Source organism: Lissotriton helveticus, chromosome 7 (assembly GCF_964261635.1).
Source record: "Lissotriton helveticus chromosome 7, aLisHel1.1, whole genome shotgun sequence".
Lineage (NCBI taxonomy): Eukaryota > Metazoa > Chordata > Amphibia > Caudata > Salamandridae > Lissotriton > Lissotriton helveticus.
This window is the reverse complement of record NC_136068.1, coordinates 1,459,505,180-1,459,525,807: the sequence shown is the minus strand read 5'-3', so window position 1 is coordinate 1,459,525,807 and position 20,628 is coordinate 1,459,505,180. Positions and strand designations below refer to the sequence as shown.

The 20,628-nt window shown below is 44.2% G+C and overlaps 1 protein-coding gene and 1 pseudogene across 1 annotated transcript in view; one reads left to right on the top strand and one right to left on the bottom strand.

Moving 5' to 3' along the window:
* Positions 1-20,628, top strand: part of LOC144769534 (extracellular calcium-sensing receptor-like) — a 264,210-nt gene that overhangs the window by 167,241 nt on the left and 76,341 nt on the right. The window lies entirely within an intron of this gene.
* On the bottom strand, positions 7,111-10,185 carry LOC144767349 (GPI alpha-1,4-mannosyltransferase I, stabilizing subunit-like; annotated as a pseudogene).

The following is a 20,628-nucleotide window of genomic DNA, read 5'->3' as shown; positions in this document are numbered from 1 at the left end:
TTTCAAAGCAGCTCCTTGGTCACAGGCTTCATGATACTGCACAGAATATGTTGAAAGGCACTCTCCTCCACATGTCCTTTATTTCATTATCCCTCAGTGGGCCTCACAGGTGAGTTCAACTTAGTGTTGAATGCTGGGATCAATAGTGCACTTTCACAAATTCCTTTCCCTCTAGTAGGTGTCTAGTCTATAGCATCGTATTCATTTAATTATGTAGCCCTCCAGTGGGCCTCCACAGTGAAAATGTTCAGTTCATTTTTCCTTTCTGCTGTTCCACTAAAAAATACTCAGAGCAGTTCCATTGCCCCCTGTTCACCTTTGAGGGGTGGTGCAGTCCTCCCGGCTGGACTGCCGTCATAAATCGGTCAACAATTTATCCCCAGTAGAAAATGCACTCGAAAAGCAGAGGAATTCCACTGATTCTTTATTGAAAGAAAATTGCCATTTGTAGTTACCTGAGCTAACTATAACTTACTCCTTGGCAAGGGTCAGCGACATCCCTGATGACATCATAAATGAAATCACTGATGTCATCATCCGCTGAGTGTAGTTGTGTCGTAAAATTTTCAGAGACTTAAAGATATATACGAAGCTACTGCATAAGTTACATTACTATTGTTTATGTACTACTAATGAGTGATACTATTCCTAGGACATGTCACCTGGGTGGCTATGTGACTGTCTGAATCTGAGTGTGAGTGGTAGACTGTTATGTTATGTTATGTTATGATTTTATTTATATAGCGCACGGCTACTCAACAAGAGTGTCCCGGCGCTTTCAGAGGGCGGCTCAGCAGTTAAAAAAACATAACAGAGAACAGACAAAAAAAACAAAAAGTGAGGTGAAAAGAAAAATAGCCTAAAGATTAAAAAGCCAGGTCTTCAGGTTTTTCCTGAACAGGAGCAGGCTCGGAATGCTGCGTAGAGCAAGGGGCAAAGAGTTCCACAACTGGGGGGCCTTAAAGCTGAAAGAACGACCCCCGATGCGAGCCTTTCTCACACGGGGCACCACGGCAAGGAACAAAGATTCCGACCGCAAGGAGCGGGCCGGACGGTAGAAGGCCAGTCTGCGCTGCAGATACTTAGCACCGGAGCCAGAAAGTGCCTTATGCACCAACGTCAGCGTTTTAAACATTATCCGCTTTCGGATAGGGAGCCAGTGAAGTGACTGTAGCACCCCCGATGTTCTTGCCCGCCTAGGAAGGCCGTAGATGGCGCGAGCCGCAGAGTTCTGCGCCACCTGCAGCCTTTGGATCAGATACTCCGGAAGCCCTAAATAGAGAGCATTAGCGTAGTCCAGTCTAGATCCTATAAGAGCTTGGACAATGATCTTCCTATGCTCCTCTGTGAGCAGGGGTAGGAACTTCCGGAGCATCTTAAGGATGCCAAAGCAGGTGCCCGTCAGACCAAGAATGTGCGATCTGAACGTGACTGAGTGGCTGTATAGGTGTATGAGTGGGTATTTGAGAGCCTGTATGCGTGAATACGTGGGTGCTTGAGTGAGTGAGTGTATGGGTGGTTAAATGTCTGTGTAAGTGGGTTTATGGGTGGGTGAGTGGGTATGTGAGTGGCAGAATGGGTAGGTGAGTGGCTGTTTGGGGGACTCAGTGGCTGTGTGAATGGCTCTATGGGTGTGTGACTGGGTATGTAAGTAGGTATATCGGTGAGTAAATGGATCTGTGCATAAGTGAGTGGGTGTGTGAGTGGCTATGTAAGTGGCTGTTGAGGTGAGTGAGTGGGCATTTGAGATATTGAATGGATGTGTGAATGGGCATGTGACTGTTTTTGTAGTTGAGCAAACGGGAGTGTGAGCGGCTCTAAGGGTCAGCCAGTAGCTCTGTCACTAGCTGAATGGGTGTGTGAGTGGCTGTGTGAGTGGCTGTATGGATGAGTGAGCTGGTGTGTGAGTGGTTGTATGGCTGAGTGAGTGTGTGTTTGAGTGGTTGTTTGCATGTGTGAATGGGTATGTGATTTGTTTTGCGGGTGTGTGAGTTTGTGTATGAGAGGATGTATAGGGACTTGAGTGGCTGTGTAAGCAGTTCTGTGCCATCACTGATGTCATTTGAGATTTCATCTGTGATATCATCAGTGATGTCACCTACCATGTCATAAGTGATATAATATGTGAGGCAATAACCTGTGCATTGCAAAGGTGTAAGTTATAGTTAGATCAGGTAACTCTAATGGGAACGCTATTGCATGTTCCTGCAGGGCATGGACTGTTAAGTCCATGCTTTAGAGGAACTGGGGGTACAAGCATACAGGGGGGCACACCATGTTGCCCATTGAATGTGTCTCCTGGCGCGTAGGCAACATGGTAACCTTTGCTTACTCACCGCCACACTTTTCATGGCGGGCTCACTGCCATGAAACTGTGGCAGTGAGGAAACTCCTAATATGCTTGGTGGTGCCGCAGCAGCAGCTCCAGCATATTAAGGGCCTCACTCTGCTGCAAGACTCTCAGGGATCGCATATCCCTGGTAGCAGCAATGGTCCCATGGTGGTCCAACTGTCCTACTTATAAATCCTCATTGTGTACAAAGTGTATGTAGCTGTTTATATGCCTCCTAATTGTAAGCCAATTTTCCTGTGGCACACCACTGACATTTGATTGTGACATTCCTCCAGATACTATAACAATGGACTGGAATAAACCTGTGATCACAAAAAGTAGTACTGACATGTGTTTGTCTATTGGCGTTATAGATGTGGGATTACTTTTGTGAGCTAGGCAATATGGATCCAGATGAAGACATTGACCAATTTTAGTTTGCCGATTCAATAGGAAATTGTCTGATGTGTCTCCTCCTACCATGTTGGTAAGGTCTGGAACTGAAAATGTGACAACTGCCACAAACAATTGGTGTCATGTATGATTTGGTATGTTTCTGACATAATGCCAGCCTATTATTGAAGATGGTTTTTGAGAACACACTAGTGTGTATGTTGTGGTGAGACATGGTTGTGAACACAACCTAAACACTGTGTACATGCAAAATATCCATCCTTACACAAGTTAATAATATTGTCATTGTAAAGTTCAGATAGGATTACATATATACATTACTAAACTTGCTACAGCAGGCGCGAGTTTCAGACTAGTGGATTTATTTATGTGAACAAGGACAAACAAAACATTGGGAAAGCCAAACAAGGAGAGACATAAGTGAAGAAGTCATTCATGGTGAATGAAATCATAGTTGTAGATGCCCAATCCTTTAAAGTCCAATGTCCAGAAATACTGCTGTCACCTGAAAGGTAAAAGTGTCTAGAAATAGTCCACAGAGTGAATGTGTTACACACACTGGTCAAAATTAGATTCAAGGTTTCTTGCTGGTGGTGGTAGTGGTCTTGCCATCCGCACATCCTGAAAATCTGCATGGATTTCCCCTCCAGCCAGTGCGGGGGAGATTCACAAGTGCAGGACTGGGGTGTCTGCAATAAGCCTGGGCATTAAACTCTGCTCTGTTTGCAGAATTTGGCAACTCAATGTTCCGCAGAGAATGTAGAGTTACCATTAGACTCAGCTTTCCGCAACAGAGCAGAGTTTTTTTGAGTCTGTGCCCTCGAAATAGGATTTTGCACGTTCAGGAGCAACTAGCGAGGTGCTTGCAGTCGCCTAAGAGATTTTCAGGGCCATTCACGGACGCCGCAATATTTGCTAGCAGGCCGCATACTCCCGCAAAATTTTTGTTTTGCCAGCATGTCATTTGGGCGTGCAGAACTTTTCTGCTGTATGTGATCCCGAACATGCAGGATCTACCGCAGCTGCAATCTGGGGGAGATTCTCTCCTCGAGCAGCATCAAAATCTTCCTGAACTCACAATTTGGAGTTGAAAACCTTCTCAAATTTACATTGGTGGTAGCTTTTTGTGTGAGGAGTCCTTGTTTTGTTTTATGTACTTGTTTTGTAACTGGAAGGAAGAGCCTCAGAGTCTCCAGCTTCCTGTTCCTGTCCAGCAGGCTCCTCCCAGTGCTTTGTCCATATCTGGTCACTTTTCATTTGGATTTGGATTTGGAGCTGAAAGGATCACTCTTTGAGTGTGCTGCACATTTCATTGGATTTAAGAACTTTGAATTTGAGCTTTCGCAAGTACGTTGAAAAACTGGTGTTGTTTGTTTTATTTGGATTTATTTGTATGTTTAATCAATTTTTAAAATGTTTTGTTGTGGGTGGCTTTTTATTTCAGTAGGGACGTAGTGATTTCTTTGCATTTCATTCTTCTACTTTTATAAAGGAAAAATGTTTCACTGTTTACTACATTTTCTACATGTTTTTAGTACATTTGAAATTTTGATTGACTTCACTATGTGGTCTAGTCTGACAATTGGTCTTCCAGCCAGCAGGCCCAGTGCTAGTCACTCATGGGTGCATGAACCAACAGTTTCTGTAGTGTTTACAGCATTTAGGCAATGGATTGCTTTGGATTGACACACAAAATGTGCTTTTTTGTGGTAGTTCATGTTTTTCTCATACAAACAGTGCGTAGGAGTCAGGACTAGGTGGGGATATGCCTTTGAATGATGGGTCTTGTTGTATAATTATTTTTAGCCCAATAATTTTCAGTTTTGGCATTGCTAAATTAATTATATTTTCTCTGTTTTATAATGCCTCCTTTGTCTGGCCATTGGGTGTGTTTGCCATAGGCCAACATTTGCATTTGTTCCAAATACCATGTGGCCCCTGGCCAGATGCCATTTTGTATAGTCAGTGCACTGTCCCGTCCTAGGCCTGCATGTGCTGTTTGATTGATTTACAGGCCTCCTGCCTCTTGATGTGACCGTGTGGCTTCCGGCCATTTTGTGTTGAAAGACGGTGTGCTTTTGCCATAGGCCTGCATGCGTTCTTGGTTGTAGGTCTCCAGCTTCTTTTTGTGACCATGTGGCTGGCGGGCATTTTGTGTAGGCAGCCAGTGTGCTTTTGCCAAAGACCTGCGTGCATTCTGTGTTGGTGGCCTCCAGCTGCTTGTTGTGACCATGTGGCTGGCGGGCATTTTGTGTAGGCAGCCAGTGTGCTTTTGCCAAAGACCTGCGTGCATTCTGTGTTGGTGGCCTCCAGCTGCTTGTTGTGACCATGATGCTGGCGGCCCTTTTGTATAGTCAACCAGTGTGCTTTTGCCATAGGCCTGCATGCGTTCTTTGTTGTAGGCCTCCAGCATCTTGTTGTGAACATGTTGCTGCCGGGCCATTTTGTGTAGGCAGCCAGTATGCTTTTGCCAAAGACCTGCATGCATTCTTTGTTGGTGGCCTCCAGCTTCTTGTTGTGACCATGTGGCTGGCGGCCATTTTGTATAGCCAGCCAGTGTGCTTTTGCCATAGGCCTGCATGTGTTCTTTGTTCTTCTAGGCCTCCAGATTCTTGTTGTGACCATGTGGCTGGCGGCCATCTTGTGGATCCAGCCAGCGTACTTTCCCTATAGGCCTCTCTTTGTTCCCAATGAATGCCTTCCTTTTCAGTGCTGTTGTTGTGACCATGTGGCTGGTGTCAGTGTATAGGAGTCAGGACTAGGTGGGGTAATGCTGCTTGTTATAAAAAAAAAATGTAGCCCAATAATTTTCGTTTTTGGCATTGCAGAATTAATTATGCTTTCTCTGTTTTACCATGCCTCCTTAGTCTGGCCAGTGAATGTGTGTTTGCCATAGACCAACATTTGCCATTGTTCCAAATGCCATGTGGACCCTGGTCAGGGGTCATCTTGTATAGTCAATGCACTGTCCCAGCCTAGGCCAGCATGTGCTGTTTGATTGTTTTACAGGCCTCTTGCCTCTTGTTGTGACCATGTGGCTGCCGGCCATTTTGTGTAGGCAGCCAGTGTACATCTGCCAAAGGCCTGCATACGTTCTTTGTTGTAGACCTCCAGCTTCTTGTTGCGACCTTTTATATAGGCAGCCTGTGTGCTTTTGCCATAGGCCTGCATGCGTTCTTTGTTCTTCTAGGCCTCCAGCTTCTTGTTGTGACCATGTGGCTGGCGGCCATTTTGTGGATCAAGCCAGGGTACTTTCCCTATAGGCCTCTCTTTGTTCCCAATGAATGCCTTCCTTTTCAGTGTTGTTGATGATGACAATGTGGCACTGGTTGGCAGCCATTTGCCACACTAATTAAGCCCTTTTTACCATTGGCTGCATGGATGATTGAGCAATGAGATAGCAGTTTAATAATAACTTATTTAATATATATATATTTGAGGATAACTTCACTTATGTTTGATTAGTTACATGTTTCTAATCTTTTTTTTTATTTGTAAATTATGTTTTAATTTTTGTAATTCTAAAAAAATCTTTGTTTATACCATTTTCCACTACATCATGCTTCAATCAAATCAACCCCATGTCGGCTATAGATGCACAACAGCATTCATTGTCTAGGGATTATTCCTTCCATTGTTATTTGTCAGTTGCTTCTCCCTCAGAGTCAGTGCCACATCATACATCTTGAGTGACGTGATGTCACATGCCGCACATAAAGCAAACCGTTTCATCTGTATGTTGTTGTTTTTGCTCTGTCTCATTCTTCCTGAGTGGTCAGTCACCATGAAAGTAATTACATGTTGGTGTGGTTTTCCATTTTCAAAATGAGTAAACCTATTTACACTGTATTTTTAATTAAGGGAGTAGCAGCAGTGAGCACACAATAAATTATATTTTGTTGTTTGTGCTACTAATTGAACAGCAACAACACCACATTTCACTCAAGTCCTTCTTGCTTCTTTTCTTTTAGGTGCATGACAAGAATACAACAACAAGAGACAACAATGCATCACTCACAGTACTGCCACAAAGAAGGCCTGTGCACCATGTGACATGTGATTAACCCACACATCAGACATCTCTTCAACTTGTGAAGCTAAGTGCCACTGCTATCTCCCAGCTTAAAGATGATCCAAATGAAAGTTTCCACTGCTAAGCCTAAAACTGCTACCAAGGAAGTAGCCAGTGAGAAGAAGAAGGAACTTATCATCACCACTAGTATGTCACTCCAGATGTTTTTTGGAAAACAAAAAACTGTGCCTGCCACACCAGCGTCTGGGAAGAAAGCTGCGAGCAGCACCGTCAAGTCAGTGGACACACCCCAATCTAGGCCCAAGCCCATGTCTGTCACAGAGGCAGTCAGTCAAAGCACAGCAACGCCGACGAGCATTGATGTTGACATTGACTGATCTCTAGCAAAGTATTGTCCAATCTTTGCAGGAAACTCATAGAAGTGGACAACAATAAGAACAACAGCCACAACTGCCAATAGTAGTTCCTCCCGAGGTAGGAGCAGTTCAAGAGATTCAGATTCATGCTGAGGAAGTAGAGCAATCTGCTCCAGAAGATCCATTGTCTTCCAGATCTCCAGCTAGAAAAAGAGGGTTAGTGGTGCATAATCTTCTTCTTCAAGCCCCCCTTCTGATGATCTAGGCGCCACTTGGATCACACCTCAGTCTGAGAGTGAGACACGCCACGAGAGGACTCAGACAAGGCTAGGAAAAAGGAAGATTCCATAAAGCCTTAGAGTTGTGGAGGCAGATGTAAAAGAGGAGGATGATGATGAGCTAGTCATCATGGATGTCAGCCCAGCCCCAGGGGAGACCGATGTTGCCCGATCCCAGCTTCCCGGGGAGGATGTGGCGGTGGCACCACAGATCCAACAACCACCAGCTGCCATATTTGCAAAGTGACCTACATCCACAACCACCTCGGTAGAAGTAGGTACTGCAGAGCCAGAAAGTCAAACATCAAAGCGCCCACCTAACACCAGTTTATCGGATATTGGCAGTGGCTTCAGCAGCATAAGAAAGTTGAGTTCCCAAGTTTAGGATTTCTTTTCAGTTACCCAGAATGAGGCAAACATTGCCATAAGCGCCATAGGCGGAGCAAGTGTAAGCTTGCTACGAACTATGGTACTAGGGGGGCCAAACAACACATTTGAGAAAGTATCATACGATTCATTGGGAGGCACACCTTAGCGGCCAAAAAACTGCAAGTGTTGTTAGAGAAGGGCCAACTGAGCAGGGAATCCGAATCCGATTTGATCATGGTGGAAAGACAAGGAGAGAAAAACATCTTCATTATGCAAAGCAGCCCTCTCCCCCAAAGTGCAGTAGTATTGCCCACATCAGCAAAATCGCAATAGCACAAAACTCAGGTTGAGACACCAAAGCAACACAGTATAGTGACTGCCCTGCTGAAAAGCACATTAAGCCTACCACCACCTGGTTTCACCTGCATCAGTGGCATCAGGAAAGAAAATAATTCAGGCTACTAGTCCTGCCATGTTTAGGCCAGAGGGGCTGTATGAACGCAACCACCCAACAGCTGGCTAAAATTTTGGCGCTGGACCTCCTTACTTTTAGTTTTGTTTTAGTGGTGCATTTTCTTGAATTTGTGGCATCCTCTGCCCAAAATGGAAGGTTCCCAGCTGGCCCTATTTTGCCGGAGTTGCTGCTCCGGCTCTACATTACGATGTGCTTGAATTGCTTGGGCAAGCTTTGCAGCCGAGTACTGTCCACACTATCAATCTGACAACAGACATGTGGGCCAGTTGCCAAATGACTTATTTCATGTGCATCACTGCACACTGGATCTCTTTTGTGGGGGCTAGAGAAACAAGCATTTGCAAAGCAATAGGTCTCGCATTTTCGAAACTTTTTGCTATTGGTATTGTAAATGACAATGGCTTTTATTTGTGTTTAAAAAAAACAGCAAGCGGTGCATAAATACCCACTTTGTAGTTATAGTCCTTGCTTACTAGAGACTGTAAGTAAAAGAGGCGCAGCTACTGCCAGCCTTGCTTCTCGCAAGCAACATTGTTTACGCACCTCTTGCTGCTTTTCAAAACACATAAATAAAAGGCATTGTCATTTAAAATGGCAATAGCTCAAACACTTGAAAATATGAGACCTATTGCATTGCAAATGCTTGTTTCTCTAGCCCTCACAAAAGAGATCCAGTGCACTGAGTTGTGCTTTTGGAGGCCTACTGGAACTTGTAGGGTCATCTCTTCTGGCACTGCTCTGTACGTGATGTTATTCCATCTGCAGATGGTCCTATCCCTTGCTTCACATGGGGCATCCACTTCGTAATACTCCCAAGGTCGGACAGGGAACAGCAACCAGCCCTGGCAGGTTGCTGCTCGACCAGCCCTAGGAGCGATGGAAGTTAGCCACAAAGCACCAATCTCGCTTTTCCTACAGGGGGAAGATATTGCAGCACTGCTGCAAAACCGCCCCTGCGGCCACATAACCGGTCTTCACCCCTCCAGCCCACCGGGAAAATGCCCGGAGCCCACTACGGACAGGCCGGCCCTGAATACTCCTAGCACTCCCTCAAGGGGTGACCTGTGCTGCAAGGAATAAACAGTTGGAGGCTCTGTAGAGTGACTGAGGCTTCTCCATCTTTTAGAGATGGATGGTGGGCTGTGCGCTAGGATGTCTGCTCTAAAGCATTCAAACACTCCGTCCATCATCCCCTTTTGTATCGCTTTGTTCGCCCTAAGTGTGGCAGGGTATGTTCAGACGTGAGTCCCTTGCTCACTTGGCCACTGGATTCAAGATAGCCTGGCTGATGAGGATTATGAATCCGAAACCGGTCCCAGGATGCTTGTTTCCGGTCCATGGAAGACATGGCTTGGCAGTTCGGGCTGGACTGTTCCCATGAGGCACAGGGTCAGACTGATTTGCATATAGCCATGTCTGAAATGGGGTGGCTGAGTGGGCTAAAGAATGGTGATGGATTAAACCCAGATCAGTTGACTGGGGGTGAGTGTTTGATTGGCTCAAACACTCCGTCCATCATCCCCTTTTGTATCGCTTTGCTCTAAAGCATTCAGCACATGTAAATGTGTCTGGTTTGGCAAAAGTGAAGGCCATTTGCCCGATAGATAAAATTCAGCAGCTTCCACATCTACCATGTCTGTGATGATAGCCTCAGTAATGGTGGGGTCCTGCAGAGATGACAGCTGATAAGGGGCCCATATACAACCCAGAGGGAACCTTCTCCAGAAACATAACTTTGCAATTTTCCACATGCTCACATAATCCAATGAATTTCACTTGAGAAACCAAGTCTCTGTGAAATCCTTCATTGAGAATCTAACGAGTCCAGTGACCTCAGGACAAGTTGCTCTAATCTCTGAAATTGAATGTGATGTTAAACAAAAGAACAATATTGAACCCACGGTTGGGCATTCCATCCATGGTGCCATTTCTCTACGCCTTCATCTTACAGAGCCGTACTACTCCACATTGGTCTTAGGCCTCTGGCTAGCCTGGAAATCATGTCATTGGATAACATGTATGCTTTCATTCACTGTTCTACAATCAGAGACACCTGCTGTCATCAGTTTTCTTTTTAAAACTCCTTATGTGTGGTGATTTGCCTGTAGAAAATGGCCTCAGTGTTTCCCCATTCGGAAATAATGACAGATGTGGTCATTTATTTGCACTTGTTTTTAATACACACTTATGTGTTTATTAACTCAGCTTTTTTAAAATGATAAAATCATGAGGCTAAGTGATGGAGTAATTGGTTTGATAACTCAATTTTTTTGTTTGATGGAAGTGCTCAGTTAAAGGTAAGCCTTGTGGCTGTGAGTTGAGTTGGCTCCCAGCAGGTACGAGTTCCTGAGCAGAGGAAGGCAAGTGTGCAAATAAACTAAAGAAAGGCTTGTGAAGCGCGCCCATGGATGCTGCACTAATGAAGCCCAAAAAACATAAACACTTATGGAAAATACGCTTTGAGCTATCGATGAGCCAAAAGCACAATAAAGAAAAAAAAGTTCTCGGAAACAGGAAAAAAGATGGAAGCGTCAGTACACTGTACTTTACCGGTGGTCTTCACCCATGAAAGGAAGTGAGGTTTCAGATGCAAGGACGAGACAGAAGGCTGCAAACAAGAGGGACACTGGAATGCACCAACAACTATCCAGCTTTCTGACGAACAGGACCTTTCAGGTCTTTTCTTCCACTTCCAAATCTGAAATTCATCTGTCTCAATATGGAGTCCCTCAGGGTTCCATATTGAGCCCTCTGCTCTTTAATATTTATGTTAGCCCTTTAGCTGCTATTGCTGAACAAGCCGGGCTCACAGTATACTCTTAATCCGATGACACCCAGCTTATCTTTTCTCTTTCCACTAAATACAGTAATAACAATTCTCTGCTCAGATCCGGGGTGACAAACATCGCAGATTGGATGCACACTAACAAATTAAAACTTAACGGTGGAAAAACCGAGCTTCTTCTCTTCGGTAACAACAAAACCCTCTGGGGCCTTCAACATTGGCCTACACAGATGGGATCTCCTCCGTCTCCTGTGCAATCCGCCCAGAATCTTGGCTTCATGGTCCATGACCAACTAACCATGAGGCAACAAGCTGGTAAGGTAGCTTCTACCTGTTTTGTTGAAGTGGCTGAAAAAAATCCTGTGGATGCTTCCGCCACCTACCCAAAGAACTGTAATCCAAGCTCTCGTAACATCTAGACTGGATTATGGAAATGTACTGTACTTGGGGGTAGGTAAGGAAGTGTTGCACAGGTTACAGGTGGTACAAAACTCTGCCGCAAGACTGCTCTGCAACCTTCCAAATAGAACATCCATCTCAGCCTCATTACGTGATCTTCACTGGCTCAGGATTGAGAACCGTGTCAAATTTAAAGCTTTGTGTTACATGCTTAGGATCAATTCTGGGGTAGCACCCCATTATCTGAAGGCCTTAGTACATCAATACTACCCTTCTCGCCTTCTCCGATCCTCTAATCAGCATAAATTTCAAATTCCAAGGATTAAAAGAGTCAGAATGGGTGGACGATCCTTTTCCCACTTGGCTCCAGCACTCTGGAAATCTCTGCCTTATCATTTACTCACGGAACCACATTATCACAAATTTCGCAAAAATTTAAAACTTGGCTTTTTAATCAGTAGACTCATCTTCCAGACTGATCCATCTGTCTTCTCACTTTTTTTTTTGCGTTCTTAGCGCCCGGAAACCTTCGGGTAGCTGTTGCGCTGTATAAATTTAATTATAAATAAATAAATAAAAAAAGTGGGAGGTGGGAATAGAGTGCTTTTATTGATGACAAAAGTTCTTGCAGAGAGAGCATGCGCGCTGATGCTCGACCTAAAAATATCTGCAGGTGTTGACACTGCTGAGATTTTTAATGTTGCCCATAAGCATGCCACAGTAGCAATGTTCACAAAGGAGTAATGGAATACAGCTGCAAACATTTTGGAAGGCTTTAACTAACCCTGGGCGGTGAACTCTGCTCCGTTCATGGAGTTTGCGGAGTTTCCTGCACTTCGCGATATGCGGAGATCACGGATCTGAAAAACTCCGCTTCACGTTGTGTAGCGGAGTTTTTTTCCTCACTCGCTTTCGTCGACGTCAAGTTGGTGACGGCGAGCAAGGAAAATCAACCTCCCAGCGAGATTTTTCCTTGTTCGCGATCGTCAACATCAAGTTGGCGAGCGCGAGCAGGGGAAATCAACATCCCAGCAAGATTTCTCAACGCGGAGGGGTCAGGTTTCTCATTGCGAGTGGTCGTTTATGCTTGCGACAGCTCGTGTTTAGAAACTGCTGTTCGCGTTGAGAAAGCTGCTGCTCGAGTAAAAATCTACTTGAGCGACATGAAAGGAAAGCAGGCACCGCTTGCACTGTGCATGGTGCCGTTCATAAAGATTGTACAGTACGAACCAGCATCCGGCACTGTGCAATCACCGCAAACAGCATTTTTCATTTGTACCCCACCGCTCCCGTAGCTCTGTGCAGTGCAGCAGAGGTTTTTTTGCACTTCGCGTAGTGCCGCTTAGTGCAACTCCGCAAACTCCGCCTAGGGTTAGCTTTAACAACAAGATCTTTGAATAGCTGTGACCAAGAGGGTTTGAGATTGGATTTGTTGCCACAGATAATGGCAGTAGTATAATTATTGCCATGGCCGATGATGGTTATTTCAGAGTCCTGCATTTGGCTCACTTCATCAACATCATTATACAAGTCTTTCTCCCAAAAAGAAGACCAAGTAAACAACTTTCTGTCCACCTGCAGAAGAATCTGCATTCATTTCAGCCATTCATTTAAAGCCTGGAAACAGCTGAGGGTCACTCAGCGTGATAATAGAATGCATGTTAAAGCACTCATACAGGAGGTGCCAACACGCTGGAACTCCACTTATTACATGCTTGAATGCCTGTTTGAACAATACAGACCTATAAATGAATATTCATTCAAAGAGGAGATGCAACTGTAAAAGGCATGATCATTGAGATAGATGGACAAATGGGACCTAGTCAAATGCCTGACAGAAATGCTGCTTCCTTTCGAGGTGTTTATACTGGAAGTCAGCAAAGAGAATAGTGCCATAGGCCAAGCTATTCCATTGTTGCACAAGCTACAGGAACAGCTAAAGGAGGTGTCTGCAATGTATGCAGGTGTGGAGGAATAAAAAGGTGCTTATGACTTGATGGAAAGCTTAATCCTTCGCTTGTCTGCTAATACAATGTGCAAAGAGACATTGTGCCCTCCAAACATTACATCTGTGCCAGAATTCTTGATCCACGGTACAAACCATTACTGTACACTATCATTCATTTTAATACAGGGATGTTAGAAAATACAAAACATGGATAGCTGAGCAAGGCAGTGAGCTATCAAAAGAACGGCAAGGAACTTGAGGCCCAATGGTCCACGGCACAAGTCCTGTGATGCAGCCTTCAAGTTCAGAGCCTGAAGGCAGTGCTGTTGGATCACAGCACCCAAACCAACATCAAAAACACCATCAACAACACCAAGACGACGACCATCAGCCCCCAAATCTACAAATGAGTAGTTTCCACTGGCTGGGCTTTAGTCCTGCGCAAAGGCAAAGGTAAAAGGGTTGAAGCAAAGTGGATCACCAGCAATGAACAGTGAGCGAGTGGTCCAGGCCTATCTGGATGTTGCAACAGAGGTCTAAATTGAGCAAAACCCATCGGTGTAGTAGTATGGGAAGAGGCGTCAACGGCCAGTGCTCAGCAGTCTAGCAATAAACTATCTGGCTTGCCCTGTAGCCAGTGTCTCCGCTGAGCGTGTTTTCAGTGCTACTGGTGCCATTTTCACAGTGAGAAAGACCAGTCGCTTGCCCCAAAACGTGGACAGATTAACCATGATCAAAATGAATCAGCACTTGATACTACCGTATTACACCATATGTGAAGTACCACAGGAGGAAGATCCTACTTCTGGGTGAACCACCTGAGTTTGAGGACAAGCTCTACTTTCCTGACTACTAGGCGTTCCATTTTTGACTCCCCCCCCCAAAAAACGATTACAAAATATAGCTATGGAACAGTATTTACTTTATTATTTGTGTGTGTCTGGTTGACCAATTCATGTCCACTGTCTTACTCATAGAAACATTTTATTGCTGTATTAGAGTCTGACTTGCAACTGTGTGCAGTGAGGAAGTCCTGACTCACCCTCCAGAGATATTTCCCTCAAGTAAGACATTGGAGGGAGAGTAAGCAAATGGGTGCTTGCCTCCAACCCTGATTATCTATCTATTCATTCCTTTCCTACCCTAGAGGGACTGCCCCTCATGTGACGTTATTATAATTCGATTTACACTGGCAAGTATCTGCCTCGTGAACAAATAGAGGAGGATCTGCATTCTGCAATGTGATCACGGAGAGCACACCGGAAGAAGAGGTAAATGCTGGCCTGCATTGCATGCTGAGTAAGTGCTGTTTGTTGTGATATAAACTTGTTGTCATGATATGGTCATTACCATGTGTGTTGAGATTGAGAAGAGATGATTCATGTGGTAGCAGGCATTGTGAGTGTTTTTTTACGCTTAATGTGTTAGTGATGATTCAGATTTGAGATTCTCAATGTTGGTGGCCCAACTACAGACGGCTGATCAATACTTTGACCCTGAAGGATATTTTTCTTTCCCCTTTGAGAGATAGGATAGGAAGATTCCTTAACTGGGTCCACTCCACACAGCCCACACTGCTCTGTTTTGTACTTTTTTATGCTTTATACTCCTCAAAGACTCAAACCCAACCAGTCCTTTAGATAATGCAATGTTTGCAAACACAAATCTAGTCTACACAAAAAGTGGCTCAATCTTTCCCTTCTTGTTGTTCACTAACAAAATTGTACTACTACAAGCCAACCTACTGCATTTTTGAGTTGGGACTTGGGACACCGTTGGTACGGAGTTAGACACCATACTCTGAGTCAGACTCAGAAGGATCCGAGATGATGGAATGACTCAGGGCTTGGGTGAGAGTGTGACTACTTTGAGTTACAAATGGGGGTGGGGTAGCACACTACTCACACACCGGCGGTGTCGCCCCTAAGGACTCTGGTCAATGTAGTAAAGTGTTCGCGATGCATTTGAGGACTGCCACCACAAGAAGATGGGTGTTTTCAAAATCACTGAAACCAACTGATTTGGATGATTGGTGATGACTTTGAAGAGGCCTAAAGGTGAACAACATACAAGAGCTACACAAGTCTGTGTAGTGGTGGTGGTGACTGGTGTGACTGACAGTGGTGCATTGATTTTTTACTTGATTGGGACAATGCTATGTTGCTGGGTGTGTGTGTGTGCTGCTCAATGCTTTGTGGCTCAAATGTAAAGCAAAGTGGTAGTTTGGCCTGTTGTTGAAGGTAGCTTGAGACATACATTTTGTCATGAATGATAAATAATCAATATTATCTGCTGTTAGGCTACATATTTTGGTATAGATTATGTGATGATAAAATGACGATGATCAAGACAGTTTGATCAGCCCGATTACGATAGTTACATTACAGGCAGCCATGTTATGTGGGATTTCTGCTGGTTGTTGTAAAATTGGCCTCAACAATTTCGTTCACACATGAGGCATGAAATTAATTTAATGCAAAAGCTGAAGAACTATTCTTTTCTCCTCTTGCCCTTCCTCTGAGTCTTCACAGTGCTCTCCTAGTCCTCCTTAGTTTAACTTCTTTGTTTCTCTAAGTCCTTTATTCTTCAATATAATTTTTGTTTTCCAATTTACAGGCCCTCTTATCCCGTGCCGAATTAGAAAAAACAACTTTTACCATACCGGCCCACATTTGCCAGGCACGCAACATTGATGGACTGTACAAGAGGAATCAGTGCAGATGCAACTACCAGTCCCAATTTGGAAATGCCGTATCTTTTTTCTTTTTGTTATCATTTAAACTGTGTGTCTTTGTGCCATTTACTTCAATCCTACAAAAACAGAAGTTTTATATTGTAATATAATCTATAGCTTTCAAAGCTCAGTAAGACAGATCATAAATAATAATGTAAATAGTCCCTTTGGGGCAGACTGACAATTTGGTTTGGTTTAGTTGTAATCATTTGTTCCTTCATTTTCTTTTCCTCCAGCAACAGATTTATGATGTCAGCTGCTCATAGCGACGATGAATGTTATCCTTGTGTAGTGGTTGTCTACATTCCCCTTCCCATCCATTCTTCAAACTCCTATTCCTCTTCCCTAGGGCTTTGTGATTTATTGAGGCATGACTTAACAATTTACACTATTAATTGATAACACACTTGGTGGGGCAGATGTGGTGAAAGCAACACCAACTCAGTGCACGGTGAGGAGGATCTTATTCTTAAGCTCATATAGCTCACACTGGCAATATATTATATTAGCCACCCCCGCACAGTGTATGAAATTTAATTTCAGAATAACATCTCATTGCCAGTATCATCATTCAGGCACTGTATTAATTTGCGTCTAAAGTTACGCTTGTCTACTTTGTACAGTCCATGGTAGCTCAACATTGTTCTGATTAATTCAAGTTTTCATTGCTTATCATACTCTCTTTTGGTGTCTGAGTCTGTTCTAGTAGTAGTGGTGACTGTCATTTTTTTCGAAGTTTGCATATAATAATAATAACGTGTTACAGCAAACAAATGATGGATGGAATGCTGACAATGTAAACATTCTCCCCCAGTCAAAAGATCTGTGTTAACCCCTTGCATGCTGATGACGGCCCCATCCGTCATGCACTATGGCGCTCGTGTGCTGATGACGGCTGGGGGCCGTCATTAACCCGCCCACGCGCGATTTTGCCGCACAGGCGCAGAATTGCGGCAGCATGCAAGGGGTTAAATCCATTGTTTTTTTGCCCACTACACCACCCAAGTTTGGACCCAGCCCTATACAAATCCGTCTTGACCCTGTGTCCCATGGAAACAGTCCAGACCAAACTGTCAGGCCAGGTCCTCCCTGGACCGGAAACAAGCATCCTGGGACCAGTTTCAGGATATTTTACCCTTCATCAGCCAAGCTAGCTTGAATCCAGTGGCACATTAAGCAAGGGACCCACGTCTGGGCATACCCATCCCACTTAGGGCGAAAAGTGTTACAACAAAGAAATGATGGACAGAATGCTGACAATGCAAACATTCTCCCCCACTCAAAAGATCTGGGTTAAATCCATCTTTCTTTTGCCCACTTCGCCACCCCAGTTTGGACCCAGCAATATGCAAATCAGTCTTGACCCTGTGCCCCATTGGAACAGTCCAGACCGAACTGCCAGGCCAGGTCCTCCCTGGACCAGAAACAAGCATCCTGGGACCAGTTGCAGGGTATGTCACTCTTCATCAGCCAGGCTAGCCTGAATCCAGTGGCACAGTGAGCAAGGGACCCACGTCTGGGCATACCCATCCCACTTAAGGTGAAAAGTGTTATAGCAAATAAATGATGGACGGAATGCTGACAATGCAAACATTCTCCCCCAGTCAAAAGATCTGGGTTGAATCAATCGTTCTTTTGCCCACTATGCCTCCCCCAGTTTCGACCCAGTCATATGCAAATCAGTCTTGACTCTGTGCCCCACGGGAACAGTCCAGACCGAACTGCCAGGCCGCACAGTGTATGAAATTGTATTTCAGAGGAACATCTCATTGCCAGTATCATCCTTCAGGCACTGTATTAATTTGTGTCTAAGGTTAAGCTAGTCTACTTTGTACAGTTCATAGTAGCTCAAAATTTTTCTGATTAATTCAATTTTTCATTGCTTATCATACTCTCTTCTTGTGTCTGAGTTTGTTCTAGTAGTCTAGTCTGTCATTTTGTTCCGAAGCTTGCATATAATATAATTGCATATAATAATCATACCAGCATTAACCTAGTTTTTATTTCAATTTGTTAACTTTTCTGTGATGAATAGTCTCTACTCTCGAAGTCCTTATCCTACAGTAAAAGTTCGCCTAGAAAGCAGTGGGACCTCGCTTCAGTTCTTCTGATGAATTTGCCTTTAATGTTAAAAGAATCACACACAATGTATGCTGCAATACTACCATCACCATGGCACCTTGGGAAACCATGTAGCCCTTGCTTCATCAAATCAGGTGGGAGAAGTGAACTGTGGTTGCTTGATTAATTGTTGAACGGCAATCATTCCTTACAATGGAAATTCACCCACCACCCCCTCTGAGTCCTTAGGGGTTAATAGACTGTAGAGCCTAGGAGGAGAGAGTTATAGGATAAGGGAGGGTACCGCATAACTATTTGTTGTTTACATTATGAACAACATTTTAAAACTGTCTGCAGCAAAGGCAGCAGTGCGAAGTAAAACAATAATCCCACAATTTGTTTTTTAAATCATTCATAATGCAAAAGTATGAAAACTCTATTCTCTGAGCAAATCTAAACCAAACCCACAACTGCCACACTCCTCTCCCTAACCTCAACCAATGTGCAAGTTGCATCCAAGAGTAAATTGTCCATAAATGAAGAACACAACAGTGCCCCAACTCCCACCCACCCACCCACCCACCCAAAAAAAGATTAAAAAAGGGGCTGAAGAGGGCACTATGTAGGAGATTATTCAGGTGCCTGTCCATACATTCCTGCATGGCTTCAATATTCACTAGCCTTAGCATGATGCTGCACTCAAAACGGCGGAAATAAGGAGGAGCAGCAGTGATGGTGGAATGGCAATGAGCGCCCATTGGACTGCGGCCGCAGTGTGGTGTGGTTATTGTTGTGTCCTGGCCGGGGCCCAGGGCATCTGCAGCAGCTTCTGCCTCCTAATCCTTCAAGGTCACCAGCCACCGGTACTCGGCTCTGATGGTCTCTAGTTTCCGCTGCCTGATCCAGTCTGCAATCTCCTGCCTGCTAGGAGGTTTTGGATCAGCACCTGGATTAGCTACATATAAAGAAAGAAAAAAGACAACTTGTAAACAATACTCCTAGCAAAACACATACAAACTATGCCATGGATATGGAGGGAGGGAGGTGATTGATAATAGGTGGGTAGAAAGTATACATAAATAATATGTTGCACTTAAAAACTACTGTGAGTCCAGAGTGGAGTCTGAAATACCACCTCCTCAACGCTTTGAGTAAATAAACCCTTATTTTGTATTCTTCACCCTTGGCTTTGCTACTCACCACAATTTAAGTTTTACATTCTCTCAGTCGACTCTTCACCACTGAAACCACCAATCCATCCATATATCCATCTATCCAAACATGGCTCTCTGTCTCACCTTAGTTTCATCTCAACATATCTTTCAGCATCATGCATTTGTCATTTACCCACCCATGCGTCCTTAAGTTTCTTTCAATCAAGAGAAATCACCACAGCACTCCATATCACCTACCTAGGCAGGCATCCTTTCACACATACACTTTCACCCACCCAGGCAGGCTTCCCACCCGTATACTTTTCATCCAACCTTCACCCACCCATGTATCCTAGATATCAGCCACCTATAGTATATGCATCCGGTGCTTTCATCACGCATCCAGTCATATATATTACATTACACCCCTCCTTTCTCCTTCCTTCGATCATTCCTTCCCTTTTCCATCAACCAATAGTTAATTGCCTTTTTCATGAAACATTCTCTGAGTAACTCTGAGTTGCAGATAGGAGCGGTCATTAGTTACTCAGCTCAACTTCTGCTGTGTCCACCTGTTGCTCACAAGTCAACAACCCTACAACTGTACAATGACTATCTAATTAATTGTCAATAAGCAAGCAATGCGATTTAGCACCGGCTGCCACTGCCACTGGTTGACCCCCTTCCACTGCAACATCTGCGGACTGGCTGGAGCCATCACTGCTGGCCTCGGCATTGTTGGTTGGTGCAGCTATAAAAAAAAGATTACACATTTCTTAGATGCCAGATATGTCTCCCCCTATTAATTTAATATAACAGGTTGGGTATTTTGTTGGTGGAATATATATATATTTTTTAAGCCTCAAGTCAAGACAAGCTATTAGGGAGTGACTGGAACTATTGATGGATGAATCTGATGTTTTGAGGAAAAATAGTTGTAGGAAAGTAGGATCTGCTTCTTATGGTTACACCCACTTTATGCCTGATGTAACACTGTTTTTGATTAGTCTGACTGGGATCCTGCCAATTAGGACCCCACTCTATCTGCTTTCTCCCTAAAATGTTATGTTATGTACTTAGGTACACTCCAGATTGGATACTGGGGTACACTTGTCAGTCCCTAGTATATGTTGCACATGTACCAATGGCATATGTACTCCAGAGGCCTCCAATGGGCTGAAGCATGTATTATGCCACCCATGAGAGGCCATGGAAAATAGAACTACAGGCCTGCCATTGCAGCCTGTGTAAGTTGGTGCATGCACCACTTACTAAACATATTGGTTTACT